The following is a 14513-nucleotide window of genomic DNA, read 5'->3' on the forward strand; positions in this document are numbered from 1 at the left end:
AAATCAGGAGCAACTGGGACCATGATAATAGAGAATCTGGAAGAAAGGTGGCCAATATGCAGGGGAGGGGTTGATTAAAATGTAAGCCATTATTTATTGGACATTTTATGTGCCAGACACAGTACCCGGTATTTCCAGGGAGATACAGATGGAGACGGCCTGGTCGTCTCCCTTTAGTTATTTAATTTTAGTTTTTTATTTTTGAGACAGAGTCTCACTCTGTCACCCAGGCTAAGGTGCAGTGGCATGATCTCGGCTCACTGAAGCCTCTGCCTCCTGGGTTCAGGTGATTCTCCTGCCTCAGCCTCCTGAGTAGCTGCGATTACAGGCACTCACGACCACGCCCACCTAGTTTTTGTATTTTTAGTAGAGATAGAATTTCACCATGTTGGCCAGGCTGGTCTTGAACTCCTGACCTCCAGTGATCCACCTGCCTCAGTCTCTCAAAGTGCTGGGATGACAGGTGAAAGCCACTGCACTCAGCCCATAACCTTTAAGTTAACACTGAATTTTCACTGAAAGCAGTGATTTCAAACCTGGCTATCCCTTAGAATCACCTGAGGAGCCATTAAAAAGAATAAAGCGCCGGGCGCGGTGGCTCAAGCCTGTAATCCCAGCACTTTGGGAGACCGAGGTGGGTGGATCACAAGGTCAAGAGATGAGACCATCCTGGTCAACATGGTGAAACCCCGTCTCTACTAAAAATACAAAAATGTAGCTGGGCATGGTGGCACATGCCTGTAATCCGAGCTACTCAGGAGGCTGAGGCAGGAGAATTGCCTGAACCCAGGAGGCGGACGTTGCGGTGAGCCGAGATCGCGCCATTGCACTCCAGCCTGGGTAACAAGAGCGAAACTCCGTCTCAAAAAAAAAAAAGACTAAAGCTTTGTATAAATAACTGGGACATATGACCCTTTCTGGAAGAAAAGACTATAGCAACAGATAGGATAAAATCCTTAAGAATAAACTTAACAAGACGTGCAAACTTTAAACTGCTGAAAGGACACAAAAATAGACGTTCCTTGCTTTCGATAGGGTGATTCGCCATCAGATGTCAACTACCCGCAAGCTAATACATAAATTTAATGCAGTGCCAATAAAAATACCAATGCTTTCTTTTTCTGGAGCTAGAACCTTGATTTTAACTTTCGTGAATGTATGGTAAAGAAAACACTGATTAATATGGATCAATTCGGGTATCTGAAAACATAATGACTGTATCTGATTATCAGCACATTTACAGAATGACCTTCGAGTCCTAAGGTGAGATGGGGTGGGGGAATGGGAGTGGTGAGGAAGGAAAGTTCTTTTTTTTTTTTAACAGAAGAATGCGACTAATAAACATAGACTGTTAAAATTAGAAAAATTAGTATTTTGTCATCCTCAATATAAAAACCCATCCAGGCAAGGATCAACAGTAGATGCTAAAACCACTGGGTGAAGGGTCTTGGGGAAAGGATATTCACTGCCTTAAGCAGGTGATGAAACAGCACCGCTGAGAAGAGGACAGCCTTACACCTTAGCAGGATGCAAGCTGAGCTGCACAATCCTTTATGACGTTGTTTAGCCTGTGTATGGTGGCTCATGCCTGTAATCGTAGCACTTTGGGAGGCTGAGGTGGGTGAATCGCTTGAGTTCAGGATTTCAAGACCAGCCTGGGTAACAGGGTGAGCCACCATCTCTACCAAAAAAATGAAAATCAAAGCCGGTTGTGGCAGTGTGCGCTTGTAGTCCCAGCTACTTGGAAGGCTGAGCAAGAGACTTGTTTGAGCATGGAGGTGGGGGGTGGGGGTGGAGAAGGGAGAAAGGAGAGGGGGAGAGAGAGAGAGAAAGAGAGAGAGAGAGGAGAAGGGAAGCAGGAAAGGAAGGAAAGAAGAGGAAGAAAGAAGGAATCATTTAATCTGAATCTAATTAAGCCTCTAGGCACAACTTCATGTTTTCAAGAAATGAAGGCAAGTGAAGAAACCATCAGTCAAATCCAGAACGCGGGACATTCTGCAAAATACTTGCCTACATACTTCAAAATGAATCTTCTCTATCTATCTGTCTGTCTGTCTGTCTGTCTATCTCTACCTATCATTCTATTTAAATCTAGAGCCTATTTTAGGTTGAAAGAGAGCAAAGAGATAGAACAAAATATAATACATGAACAAATTTCTTTGCAGTTCTCTTTTTTCTGAGATGGAGTCTCACTCTGTTGCCCAGGCTGGAGTGCAGTGGCATGATCTTGGCTCACTGCAACCTCCGCCTCCTGGGTTCAAGCGATTCTCCTGCCTCAGCCTCCTGAGTAGCTGAAATTACAGGTGCACACCATCCCACCCAGCTAATTTTTGTATTTTTAGTAGAGACAGTCCTAGATTGAAAAGAAAGAAGAAACAATGGAAGGGAAAAAAGAACAATCTGATGAGGCATTTGGGGGATGAATTGAGGAAATTTGAATATAAACTGGATACTAAATGATGCTCATGCAATTCATTAATTTTCTTAAGTGTGTAAATAGCATTACAGTTATGAAGGAAACCATGCTTACTTATAGGATTTTTCGACTGAAATGTTTGGAGAAAGATAATACGACAAACTTCAAACAAAAAGAAAATAGACGAGTTAACATCAATAATTTTCTGATGCGTGAATTTGCTTTTCTTTTATTACAAGTGAGGTTGAACCTCATCGTACACAGTTGCTGGACATTTGTAGTTCCCTGAATAGTCTGCATATCCTTTGCCCTTTTTCTCTTAAGATGTTAATGCTTTTCTATTTTGAGAACTTTCACATAGCAAAGATTTTGGTCATCACTCTGTATATTGCGGATATTTTCCCCATTTGTTTTTTATCTCCTCTGAACCTCTCAACAATCCCAGGGGTTAGGCAGAGCAGGTGGAATTATCCCCACTTGATCTTGATTGATGGGGAAACTGTGACATAGTGGGGAATGTTTGCCCAGGGAAACAGGGCTGTGGGAAGACCTCATGCACAGGATGTCCCACTGCCCCACAGGGATGGCAGTCCCAATGGCATCATTTAAAATTATGAGACAAATAATTTTTCCCTATACAAATTAAAATTTCTTACATAGTTGAGCCTCAATATCCTCCTCTCTTACCAAAAAGAAAGGAGTTGAACTAAATGTCCTCTTAAGTCCTCTTCAGGCGTGCGGTGGCTCACGCCTGTAATCCCAGCACTTTGGGAGGCCGAGATGGGAGGATCACCTGAGCCCAGAAATTTGAGGCCAGCCCTGGCAACATAGTGAAACTTGATCTCTACAAAAAATCATCAACAACAACAACAACAACAACAACAACAACAACAACAACAAATTAGCTGGGTGTGGTAGTGCGTGCCTGTAGTCCCAGCTACTCCAGATGCTGAGGTGGGAGAGTTGCTTGAGCCTGGGAATTTGAGGCTGTAGCGAGCCACGATACCACCACTGCACTCCAGCCTGGGTGACAGAGTGAGACCCTGTCTCAAAAGGAATAAAGAAAATAAAATAAAAAGTCATCTTCAGCTGGGTGCGGTGGCTTATGCCTGTAATCCCAGCATTTTGGGAGGCTGAGGTGGGCAGATCACGAGGTCAGGGGTTCAAGAAGACTGGCCAAGATGTTGAAACCCAGTCTCTATGAAAAATGAAAAATAAAAAATAAAATAAAAGTCATCTTCAGCTCTGCTGTCTTCTGATTCTGTGATTTAAGGCACAAGAGAGATTTACTTGGATGGAAGTACTGTCTTTATCTCAAAGCATGTATGCATGTTGAAGGTGGAGTGGGGGAGTTGGCTGGGTTATCAGTGCCATGTATGACATTCTCCAGGGTGAATGTCTATGACAGCACATTACCAACAGCACTTCCTTCATAGGCTTGAGTCCTGAAATGCCTTGCTTCAACCAAAAGCAATCAAGTACACACTGTAACAATAAACTCCAGCGTTTCTGTTTCACGGCTGAAGAGTAGTAAATCAAGGGAGATACTACTTTTTCCCACAACCCCTGCAGGCATCACTAGTGGATCACAGCACACAACATTTGAGCCTGGCCACAGCTTCATAATCCTACTTAGTGCTTTATGGTAGGAAGCAAATGACTTGATTGAAATTGACCCAGGGATAAACCATCTTACTGGCACTAGACTATTTTTCCTAATGATATACATTTTTTTTCACTTTCAATTTTTTCAAGTGAAATTTACATTTGGTTGGTTTGTTTGTTTGAAATGGGGGTCTCACTGTGTTGCCCAGGCTTGTTTTGAACTCCTGGGCTCAAGCAGTCCTCCTAGTTCAGCCTCCCGAGCCACTGGGATTATCAATACATGCCACAGTGCCCAGTTAATAATGACTTTCTTACTACAAAGTTAATATATGTTCATTTAGGAAGGTTTGGAAAATAAAAATCATCCAAAAACACACCACATTATTAACTTTGTTAAGATTTGCGTATTTTTTGTGCTTATGCAAAAAGTGGGATCAAACTTTTACAGCTTACTTCTTCACTCGAAGTACATATTGGATATCTTTTCAGATCATCAAATATTAATCAATAGCTGATTTTAATGGTTCTGTGACATTCCACTTATGAATGTGCCACTGTTTTATCTGCTGTAGTTGTTCTTTTTGTTTTGTTTTATTTGGAGACGGAGTCTCCCTCTGTCACCCAGGCTGGAGTGCAGTGGCACCATCTCGGCTCACTGCAACCTCCACCTCCCAGGTTGAAGTGATTCTCCTGCCTCAGCCTCCCTGAGTAGCAAGTCTACAGGCACACACCACCACACCCAGCTCATTTTTTCTTTGTTTTTTTTTTTTTGTTTGTTTGTTTGTTTTGTTTTGTTTTTAATATTTTTAGTAGAGAGGGGTTTCACCATGTTGGCCAGGCTGGTCTTGAACTCATGACCTCAGGTGATCCACCTGCCTCAGCTCCCAAAGTGCTGGGATTACAGCCGTGAGCCACTGTGCCCAGCCTCTGCTGGATGCCCTAGAGCTGGGCATCTAGGTTGCTTTCCATTTACTATTTCCGTGATTATTACAAAAATACTTCAGTGAACAAATTCTTGTGCATATCTCTACTTCTCTCTGCTAATAAATGCATAAAGATGGAATAGCTGGCTTGCTATATATCAACAAATTGCTATCCAGAAAGAATGCCACCCTTCACGTTCCACCGCTTTCCATGGGAGAGTCCATATCACCACCATCCTTAATGCGTAACATCATTATTTTAGTGCTTTGTCAAACGGAGTCAGAAACTCCAGTTTGAATTAAATTGTTAACTAATGTATTCCTCTTTTCTGAAGCTGTTTGTGTCCTTTGTCCTGCTTTTTCTTAGGGTGCTCATCTTTTATTTCCTAATGGATTTATAAACATTGCTTATATATTGGTGGTAGTAACTCTTAGTTTTCATCAAGCCCAGCAATGGCTTACTTTATGCTTTCTGCCTTGGCTGCCATGTTCACAAAAACTATTACTATTTTAGTCTGACTTTCATGGTTCCAAGAAACAGGCTCATTCTGAACCTTCAGAGAAAGAAGGGAAGGAGACAGTGGGTATTGTAAAACTCATGTTCATTTTAAGGGAGGACACAGACTAAGAATCTAACTTGTTTCATTTCATTCATCATTGTTCCAGTATTTTTTTTTTTTGTTCCAGTATTTTTAATCATCTTGATCAGTATACTATCTGTGTTACATAGTAAAGTTTTACGTAACATGGATCTATTTCCATTCTTTTATTTCCAACTGTATCTTTCTGTTAAATGCTATGAAAGTACTACACTTTAAAAAAAACATTATGGCCAGGTGCGGTGGTTCACACCTGAAATCCCAGCAATTTGGGAGGCCAAGGCTGGTGGATCACCTGAGGTCAGGAGTTCAAGACCAGCCTAGCCAATATGGTGAAACCCCATCTCTACTAAACATACAAAAATTAGCTGGGTGTGGTGGCGGGCACCTGTGATCCCAGCTACTCGGGAGGCTGAGGCAGGAGAATCGCTTGAAACCATGAGGCAGAGGTTGCAGTGAACCAAAATTGCACCATTGCACTCCAGCCTGGGCAACAAGAGAAAGACTCTGTCTTAAAAAAAAAAAAAAAAAAAAAAAAAAATTATGGCTTAGCAACATATATTACTGTTGATAAGGTGGTCCTTCCTCCTTGCTCTTATTTTTTCAGATTTTAGAATCTTTTTGTTGAGCTATCAAAAAAAAAACAACAAAAAAAAAAACCAAAAAACAAAAAAACCCACTAATTTTTAAGTGAAGTTTACTGAGGTATATATATTACAATTCACCCTTTTAAAGTGTGCACTTCAGTGAATTTTCACAAATGTATGCAGTTCTGCAGCCACCACTAAGACACAGATCATTCACCACTTCCTAAAATTCCCTTGTGCCCCTGGCAACCATTTGCCACTGCAGTATTATTAAACCTGCATTGAAAACTTACGTTAGGAGAAAACTGACATATTTACATCGAGTCTTCTCACCAAGGAACAAACTGTCTTCTTCATTACTATCTCAACATTTTCTCCAAAATTTTACAATTTTCCTCCTCTGGATCTGAATCATTATTAAATTTACTCTATTTATTACAGATTCTGTGTGATGATTGTGAATTTTTAAAAATACAGTAGACACTGATTTTTGCATAGTTATAACTGGATGCTGACTAGATACATAAAACACTCAAAAGAGAGTAGAAGCTTAGGTGTACTACTTGGCATTTTGGTTGGGCATCATGTCTAAAAGCTGAACTATTCTTTATCTTTGGTTATTTGCATCCCAGAGGCATTCTCCAGGGTCTAATTTTTTTTTTTTTTTTTTTTTTTTGAGATGGGAGTTTTGCTCTTGTTGCCCAGGCTGGAGTGCAATGGCACAATCTCAGCTCACCACAACCTCCACCTCCTGGGTTCAAGTAATTCTTCTGCCTCAGCCTCCCAAACAGCTGGGATTATGGGCATGCACCACCAGCCTGGCTAATTTTGTATTTTTCACAGAGACAGGGTTTGTCCATGTTGCTCAAGCTGGTCTCGAACTCCTGACCTCAGGTGATCTGCCCGCCTTGGCCTCCCAAAGTACTGGGATTACAGATGTAAGCCACTGCACCTGGCCCCAGGGCCTAATTTTTTTTTTTTTTTTTTTTTTTTTTTTTTTTTCCTTTTTGGAGATAGCGTCTCGCTCTGCCACCAGGCTGGAGTGCAGTGGTGTGATCTCGGCTCACTGCAACCTTCACCTCCTGGGTTCAAGCAATTCCCCTGCCTCAGCCCCCCAGCAGCTGAGAGTACAGGCATGTGACACCACGCCCAGCTAATTTTTGTATTTTTAGTAGAGATGGGGTTTCACCATGTTGACCAGGATGGTCTTGATCTCTTGACCTCGTGATCCGGGGCCCAGTTTTTATATCCCTCGTACTCAGTCTAACATAGGTACTCAGCAATGTTGATGTAATCAATGAATCAGTGAATGACTGTCCTGTGCTCTGATCCCTCATGTTCTCCACCAGGCTTTCTGAATGTATGGGGCTGAGGCTGGTAGACGGAAAAGTGAGCCATCCAAAGGCCTGCCCTGCTTCAGGCACTAAGCACTTGCCTGTCTCCATTAGGAGTGGAATTTAATCCTTGCAGGGCTCTACGGCCCCACTTTTTTCCGTAACTAAGAGTGCCATTGCAGAGCCTGAGCTGACAAGGATATAGGCAGTTAGTCCCTCTCAGTCTATGACACTGGCCGTTCTCAGCAGCCTACTGCGGTAGGGCTGACAGAGATCAAATGATCCTCAATCTGGTTTCAACCATTTGAGAATGCTTACATGAAAGACTGCACTGAGCCCTGATAAGACCCCACAGGGTGACCAAGCAGCATCTCTCTCTGCTTTTTGATCATATTACATCAAAACTCAATGGAGAAATGCTTGGTATCCTATGCCGAATAGAAATTCTGACAGGGACCGACAGTCGTCTTTGATGAAAATTTTTAAAAATGGGGCAATTAAATAATTATCAGAAAATGGACTTTGCTTACCTGAGAGACTCTTCAAATTGTGTTTCACGGGAGCAAAATTAAATAAAGAGCTTCCTGGAAGAGGAAAGATTACCTTATTAACTTCATTATTCTTTAACATTTTCCCCTTCCCTAATGGGTAAAAATTAATAGACTCTGTGGTACAGGGGTTGGGACAGAACCAATGTGCATTAAGACTTACATGGGGATCTTGTTAAAATACAGACTGATTGAGGAGAGCTGGAGTGGAGCCTGAGACGCAGCATTTCTAGTACGTTCCCAGGTGGTGTAACACTCCCAGACCACAGACTACATTGAGTAGCAAAGCTGCAGAGGGAGTTCTAGTATTATCTTTGCTACAAGCTTGTAGATAAGAAACCACTTGGGTCCCAACACATCTGACACTGTGATGGCTGAATCACCTCAGGGTCCTCACGAAACCCTGGTGGCCAAGCCTCTTGGTATGACCTCTTGAGACCAGGAGGCTCTCACAGGCACCTGCAGAGCTCAACCTTGGCCCCTTACCTTTGCGTCATCCTTGAATGGAAAAAGGATCATGAGCTGCCAACTGTAGACCCACCCAGGAATACTTCAGATGGCTCAGGCACAGTGGTAATGTCCCTGGCTTACTCCATCAAAATGCAGTGAGCATCATCAGAGCAGTCCGGAGCTTGACTGACAATGACCAGCTGCTGTTCAACACAGCAGACGAGGAACGTGCCCACTTGCTCTTTCAGCTTGTTCCTCCGTGTCAGGGTCCCAGGGCCCTACAAGCCTCTAAAAGCCTCTGAGAGGCTGGGCGCGGTGACTCATGCCTGTAATCCCAGCACTTTTGGAGGCCAAGGCGGGCAGATCACGAGGTCAAGAGCTTGATACCATCCTGGCCAACATGGTGAAACCCTGTCTCTACTAAAACTACAAAAATTAGCTGGGTGTGGTGGCATGTGCTCGTGGTCCCAGCTACTTGAGAGGCTGAGGCAGGAGAATTGCTTGAACCCGGGGTGGAGGTTGCAGTGAGCCAAGATCATGCCACTACACTCCAGCTTGGCGGCAAAGCTAGACTCTGTTTCAAAAAAAAAAAAAGCTTCTGAGCAAACTTCTTTGCCTCTCAAAGCTGTGGCAGCTTTAGGTTCCAACCTCCAGCTTGGGGGGCACTAGAACTATGATTCCTGTCCCTTCAAGTGGGGATGAGAAGACACTGTCTCCAGGGCTTAAGGGTGGCAACCATGCTTTGTCCATACCACATCCCAGGCCTTCTCTCCTACCATCTGCCCCCACACTGCCTCCAGGCTGTCTTCCTTCAGGCCTTCTCTCGCCTGGGCAACCTGATGCTGGCATTAGCTTTAGCTTTATATCACTCTGCCCAAGCTACAGCAAGTTGCTGAGAGCTGTCCAATGCATTCTCCACATCACAGACTTGTTTTCTTTCAAGGCTGCCTTTTGCAGGGACTCTTTTCCCCTCCACTTTTCTTTTGGAGTTAGACGGTGCAAACAGTAAAAGACATAAATCTTAAGTCCAACGTTTAATACATTTTTAAGTCATCACCCAGATCAAGCTACAGCACATTTCAATAGCTCTGGAAGCTTTCCTTGCACCCGCTTCTGAATTAGTAATCATCCCAACTCCTGGCAGAGGTAAGCACTATTCTGACTTCTATTACCATGGGCTAGTTTTCCCTGTTCTCATCGCGTCATACTTCATCCTAACACAATTATTCCTGTTGTACAAATTTAAAGAAAAAAATTTTTGTACAAGTGGGTTAGTCTTTCTAATCTGGTCCAACCTGAATACCAGCACCCTATGTTTGAGAATGGGAAGAGAGGCTTGGCGGGGAGGGTTGTGTTTCTTCTTTTTTTTCAGAGTCACGCTCTGTTGTCCAGGCTGGAGTGCAGTGGCGCAATCTTGGCTCACTGCAACCTCCACTTCACAGGATCAAGCGATTTTCCTGCCTCAACCTCCTGAGTAACTGGGACTACAGGTGTGTGCCACCACGCCTGGCTAATATTTTTGTATTTTTAGTAGAGACAGGGTTTCACTTTGTTAGCCAGGATGATCTCGATCTCCTGACCTTGTGATCTGCCCACCTTGGCCTCCCAAAGTGCTGGGATTACAGGTGTGAGCCACTGCACCTTGCCAGAGGGGTGTCTTTCCCTAGGGTTGTGTCTTCCTTGAACTGGGTGCAAACAAGGACACAGTCACATGTATAACATGGAGATAATACACCTCCACAAAGAATTGTAACGTGGCTCCTTGAAATCAAAGGACCAAATTATAAACAAGTTTTCACTGACTAGCTATTTGGTGATATTAAGCAAAAACCAAACAACAACAAATCCAAGAGCAAAAACAAAAACCCTTTTGCTGTGCTGGTGAAACTACGGAGTGCAATAGCGCGATCTCGGCTCACCTCCACCTCCACCTCCTGGGTTCAAGAGATTCCCCTGCCTCAGCCTCCTGAGTAGCTGGTATTACAGTCATATGTCACCATGCCCAGCTAATTTTTGTATTTTTAGTAGAGACAGGGTTTCTTCATGTTGGTCAGGCTGATCTCGAACTCCTGACCTCAGGTAATCCATCCACCTAGGCCTCCCAGCTGGGATTACAGGTGTGAGCCATCGCACCTGGCTAACTGTGGTTGTTTGTAAAAGACAGAGTTGGTCTCTTTCAGAGGCACATGCTGGGAATGGGCTGGGATGGCAGTGGGTGAGGGTGCAGACAAAATTAGATGTTGGTAATTACTGAAGTTTGCTGATGGGTACATGAAGTTAATTAGTTAACTATTCCACTTTTTGAATAAGTTTCAAAATATCCACAACAATAACAAAAAAGAAAACTCAAGTTTTCTTTCAGTTAAATACCCACATAAATGTTCTCATGAAATAGTACACAGACTTGAGTGACTTTAAAACCCCTTATGAGGGGGGACATTAGCATCTTCACGTTGAAGATTGAAGGGAAATACCTCCAAGTATTATTTCTTGGTAGCGGAACAACAGTGATTTAAAAATTTCTTCCTTCAACTTTTCTGTATACCAAACTTTCTTTACTTAGAATATAGTATAATTATGGAAGAAGAGCCAACAAACTTTCAAATACATTGGAAAAGTGAAGAGAAAATAATTATCCCCATAAGTTCTAAAGGTGTTATTAAGAAATATGTGGCTAAAGAGGCTATTACTTTTATCTTGTTAATTAATAGAAATAACCATCCATTTCATTACAGAGTAATATAACCCCTAACTGGTAAGTAAAAAGTACACACTAGGCTGGGCATGGTGGCTCATGCCTGTAATCCCAGCATTTTGGGAGGCTGAGGCGGGCAGATCACGAGGCCAGGAGATCGAGACCATCCTGGCAAACATGGTGAAATCCTGTCTCTACTAAAAATACAAAAAATTTGCCAGGCATGGTAGCACGTGCCTGTAGTCCCAGCGACTCAGGATGCTGAGGCAGGAGAATCACTTGAACCTGGGAGGAGGAGATTGCAGTGAGCCAAGATTGCGCCACTGCACTCCAGCATGGCAAGAGAGCGAGACTCCATCTCAGAAGAAAAAAAACAAAGTACAAATGAAATGAGTAAAAAAATGCTTGCATGGTGACTGCTCTTTTAAAGATGGCTCACATACACATGTACAGAGATTTAAATTGTGCTAAATATAAAACAAGAAAGGTTTGGAAATATTTTCTTTAAAGCATAAATTTAAGAACAATAAAATCTATTTTAAAGAATCTTATACAGATGCATTTACAACTTAAAATCATTTTACTGGGTATTAGCCTCCCAACTCAGGTTTTACTGGTAGTCAGTAAATCTCACCTCTTACACTTAAGATATCAGCTGCTTCATGAACAGCCAGACACATGAAGTACATTCACGCCTACTGCATTGATAGGATTCTTTTAATTTTCAAATAAACAAATGGCGTTTTTTACAATACTAATTCTATTAAAGAGTCTAGTGAAAACACTCTAACCCACCCAGGTAAATTTACAAGACATTTCCATTGAAAGCCTTGCTTTTGATTTTCCAAGATTCACAGTTGAAAAAGTTTGCCCCACTGACATATGGCACCTCCATTATGGTTGGATTCACATAGTCACAGTAAGTGCATTATAGCAGCAAAAAAAAGAGGGAAACTACCTAGAAACTGGGGCCTGAGTTTTGCACCTTAATTCTCTGAGATTGGCCCCTTGTGCATAAACAGGGACATTTGAAAGACAACATCTCTAAGGTTCCCTTCCCCACTTCTAACATCCTGACTTCAAGTCTTTAAACTTGACACTAGAATGAAGAATAAATAAAAGGTTTCTCCAAAAGCTGCTGTTCCCTTTTTGGATCATTGCACAAGCCTTAACCTGCAACAGCTGAGAATGAAGACTCAATTTTATCTAAGAGCAAACTTACTGCAAAGGGATCCACACAAATGTTTTGTGGCTTAAAACAGATAATCTTTTTAAAGATTTGGCCTTTGAGATACTTACTCTTGTTAAATAAGAACAGTCTTTCCGTTAGTTCCTCACTTTCTTGACCAGATTCCTAGGAAAGTCATTCCAAACCAACTGCTCCTGAGTTGGTTTCTATAAACTAAATCTTGCACATGTTTATTAAGGAGCAGGCTGTTATACAAGTTTGCTAGGGCTGCCTTATCAGATTTGGTGGCTAAAACAAGACATTTATTTCCTCACAGTTCTGGAGCTTGGAAGGCAAAACTCAAGGTGTCGGCAGGGTTCTTTTTCTCTGGCAACCCCTTTCCTTGACTTGTAGATGGTTGTTTTCTCTCTGGCTTCTCATGGTCATCTCACTGTGCCTGTTGTGTTCTAATCTTCTATTTTTTTTTTTTTTTTTTTTTTTTTTTGAGACAGAGTCTTGCCCTGTCGCCCAGGCTGGAGTGCAACGGTGCGATCTTGGCTCACTGCAACCTCCACCTCTCGGGTTGAAGAGATTCTCCTGCCTCAGCCTCCTGAGTAGCTGGGATTACAGGTGCCCACTCCCATGTCCAGCTAATTTTTGTACTTTTTAGTAAAAATGGGGTTTCTCCATGTTGGTCAAGCTGGTCTTGAACTTCTTACCTCAGGTGATCCACCTGCGTTGGCCTCCCGAAGTGCTGAGATTACAGGCATGAGCCACTGTGCCCAGCCCTTTTGTTTGTTTGTTTGAGGCGGAGTCTCACTCGTCTGTCGCTCAGTCTGGAGTGCAGTGGTGCAATCTCGGCTCACTGCAACCTCTGCCTCCGACATTCAAGCTATTCTCCTGCCTCAGCCTCCCGAGTAGCTGGGATTATAGATGCCCACCACCACACCTGTCTAATTTTTGTATTTTTGGTAGAGATCAGGTTTCCTCATGTTAGCCAAGCTGGTCTTGAACTCCTGACTTTAGGTGATCCACCCAACTTAATGTCCCAAAGTGCTGGGATTATGGGCGAGAGCCACTATGCCCGACTGATCTCCTATTCTTTTAAGAACACCAGTCACATGGAATTAGGGCCAACCTAGCAGCCTCATTTTAATTTAACTACCTCTTTTAAAGACTCTATCTCCAGTTACAGTCACATTCTCAAGTACTGAGATTAGGGCTTCAATGTATAAATTTTGGGGGACATTATTCAACCTATAACTAGTATAGTTTTTTTCTTTTTCATGTACTTTCACTTTGATATAAATACTTAGGTTTAACATAAGTATTGAGAAGATAATTCAGAAACCAAAAGGCCTCTCTCATATGCAGGTAGAAACATGTGAAAAGAATTTGTTGTATAACTAGGCATTGTATTTGTTGCAGCTTAGGATTTACTGAAAACCATTCAGAGACCTTTGCCCACAGGCATCAGCTTCTAGCAAAAAGGCCAAACCCTGGCATCCAGGGTAGTTAAATTTAGAAACAAAAGCCAAGATTCTATCACTCAACAATCATTTTCTTCAATGGCTGACACACCAAAAGATGGGTCAAATTTATTTATTTTTAAATTAGTTTTAATTAACTTATGTATCTCTACATAGATATATATAGACAGAGTCTCACTCTGTTGCTCAGGCTGGAATGCAGTGGCGTGATGATAGCTCACTGCAGCCTTGAATTCCTGGGCTCAAGTGATCCTCCATTTCTGTCTCCTGAGTAGCCGGGACTACAGGCATGTGCCACCATGCCTTGCCACTTAAAAAAAAATGTTTTGTAGAGATGGGGGTCTCACTGTGTTGCCCAGGCTGGTCTTGAAGGCCTAATCACAAACAATCCTCTGGCCTTGGCCTCCCGAAGTGTTGGGATTATAGGCATTAGCCATCATGCCAAGCAAGTTATTTCCCCAGAAAACACGTTCTTAGGGCATGGTGCCCGGTCTACCAGCATCTGAGTCACCTGGGATATGTTATGGAAGCAGTTCTCTGCATCATACTGCAGACTCAGTGAATTCAGCTCTGGGTCTGGGAACCTGCAGTTCAGCGAGCATCCCATCCACCTGCCGTCTGGAGCCTGTGGGTCTCTTCCCTGAGAACTGTGTGTGGCCATCTATGCATCCACTCATCACGCATGAGAAAGATCATGC

At 42.7% G+C, this 14513-nt stretch overlaps 1 protein-coding gene and 1 pseudogene across 5 annotated transcripts in view; one reads left to right on the plus strand and one right to left on the minus strand.

Moving 5' to 3' along the window:
- Positions 1 to 14415, minus strand: part of MYH3 (myosin heavy chain 3) — a 50270-nt gene extending 35855 nt beyond the window's left edge. For 3 of the 5 annotated variants that reach the window (XM_074388175.1, XM_074388179.1, XM_074388178.1), the window contains exon 1: positions 7995 to 14154. The gene's annotated coding sequence lies outside the window, so the exon portion shown is untranslated. Of the gene's footprint in view, positions 1 to 7994; positions 14155 to 14326 lie in introns of those variants that run through there. The other 2 variants (XM_074388177.1, XM_074388176.1) reach the window with 1 other exon arrangement.
- On the plus strand, positions 1795 to 8764 carry LOC141581932 (protein GVQW1-like; annotated as a pseudogene).
- Positions 14416 to 14513: the final 98 nt, after the last annotated feature.

The sequence above is a fragment of the Saimiri boliviensis genome, chromosome 17 (assembly GCF_048565385.1).
Source record: "Saimiri boliviensis isolate mSaiBol1 chromosome 17, mSaiBol1.pri, whole genome shotgun sequence".
Taxonomy (NCBI): Eukaryota; Metazoa; Chordata; class Mammalia; order Primates; family Cebidae; genus Saimiri; species Saimiri boliviensis.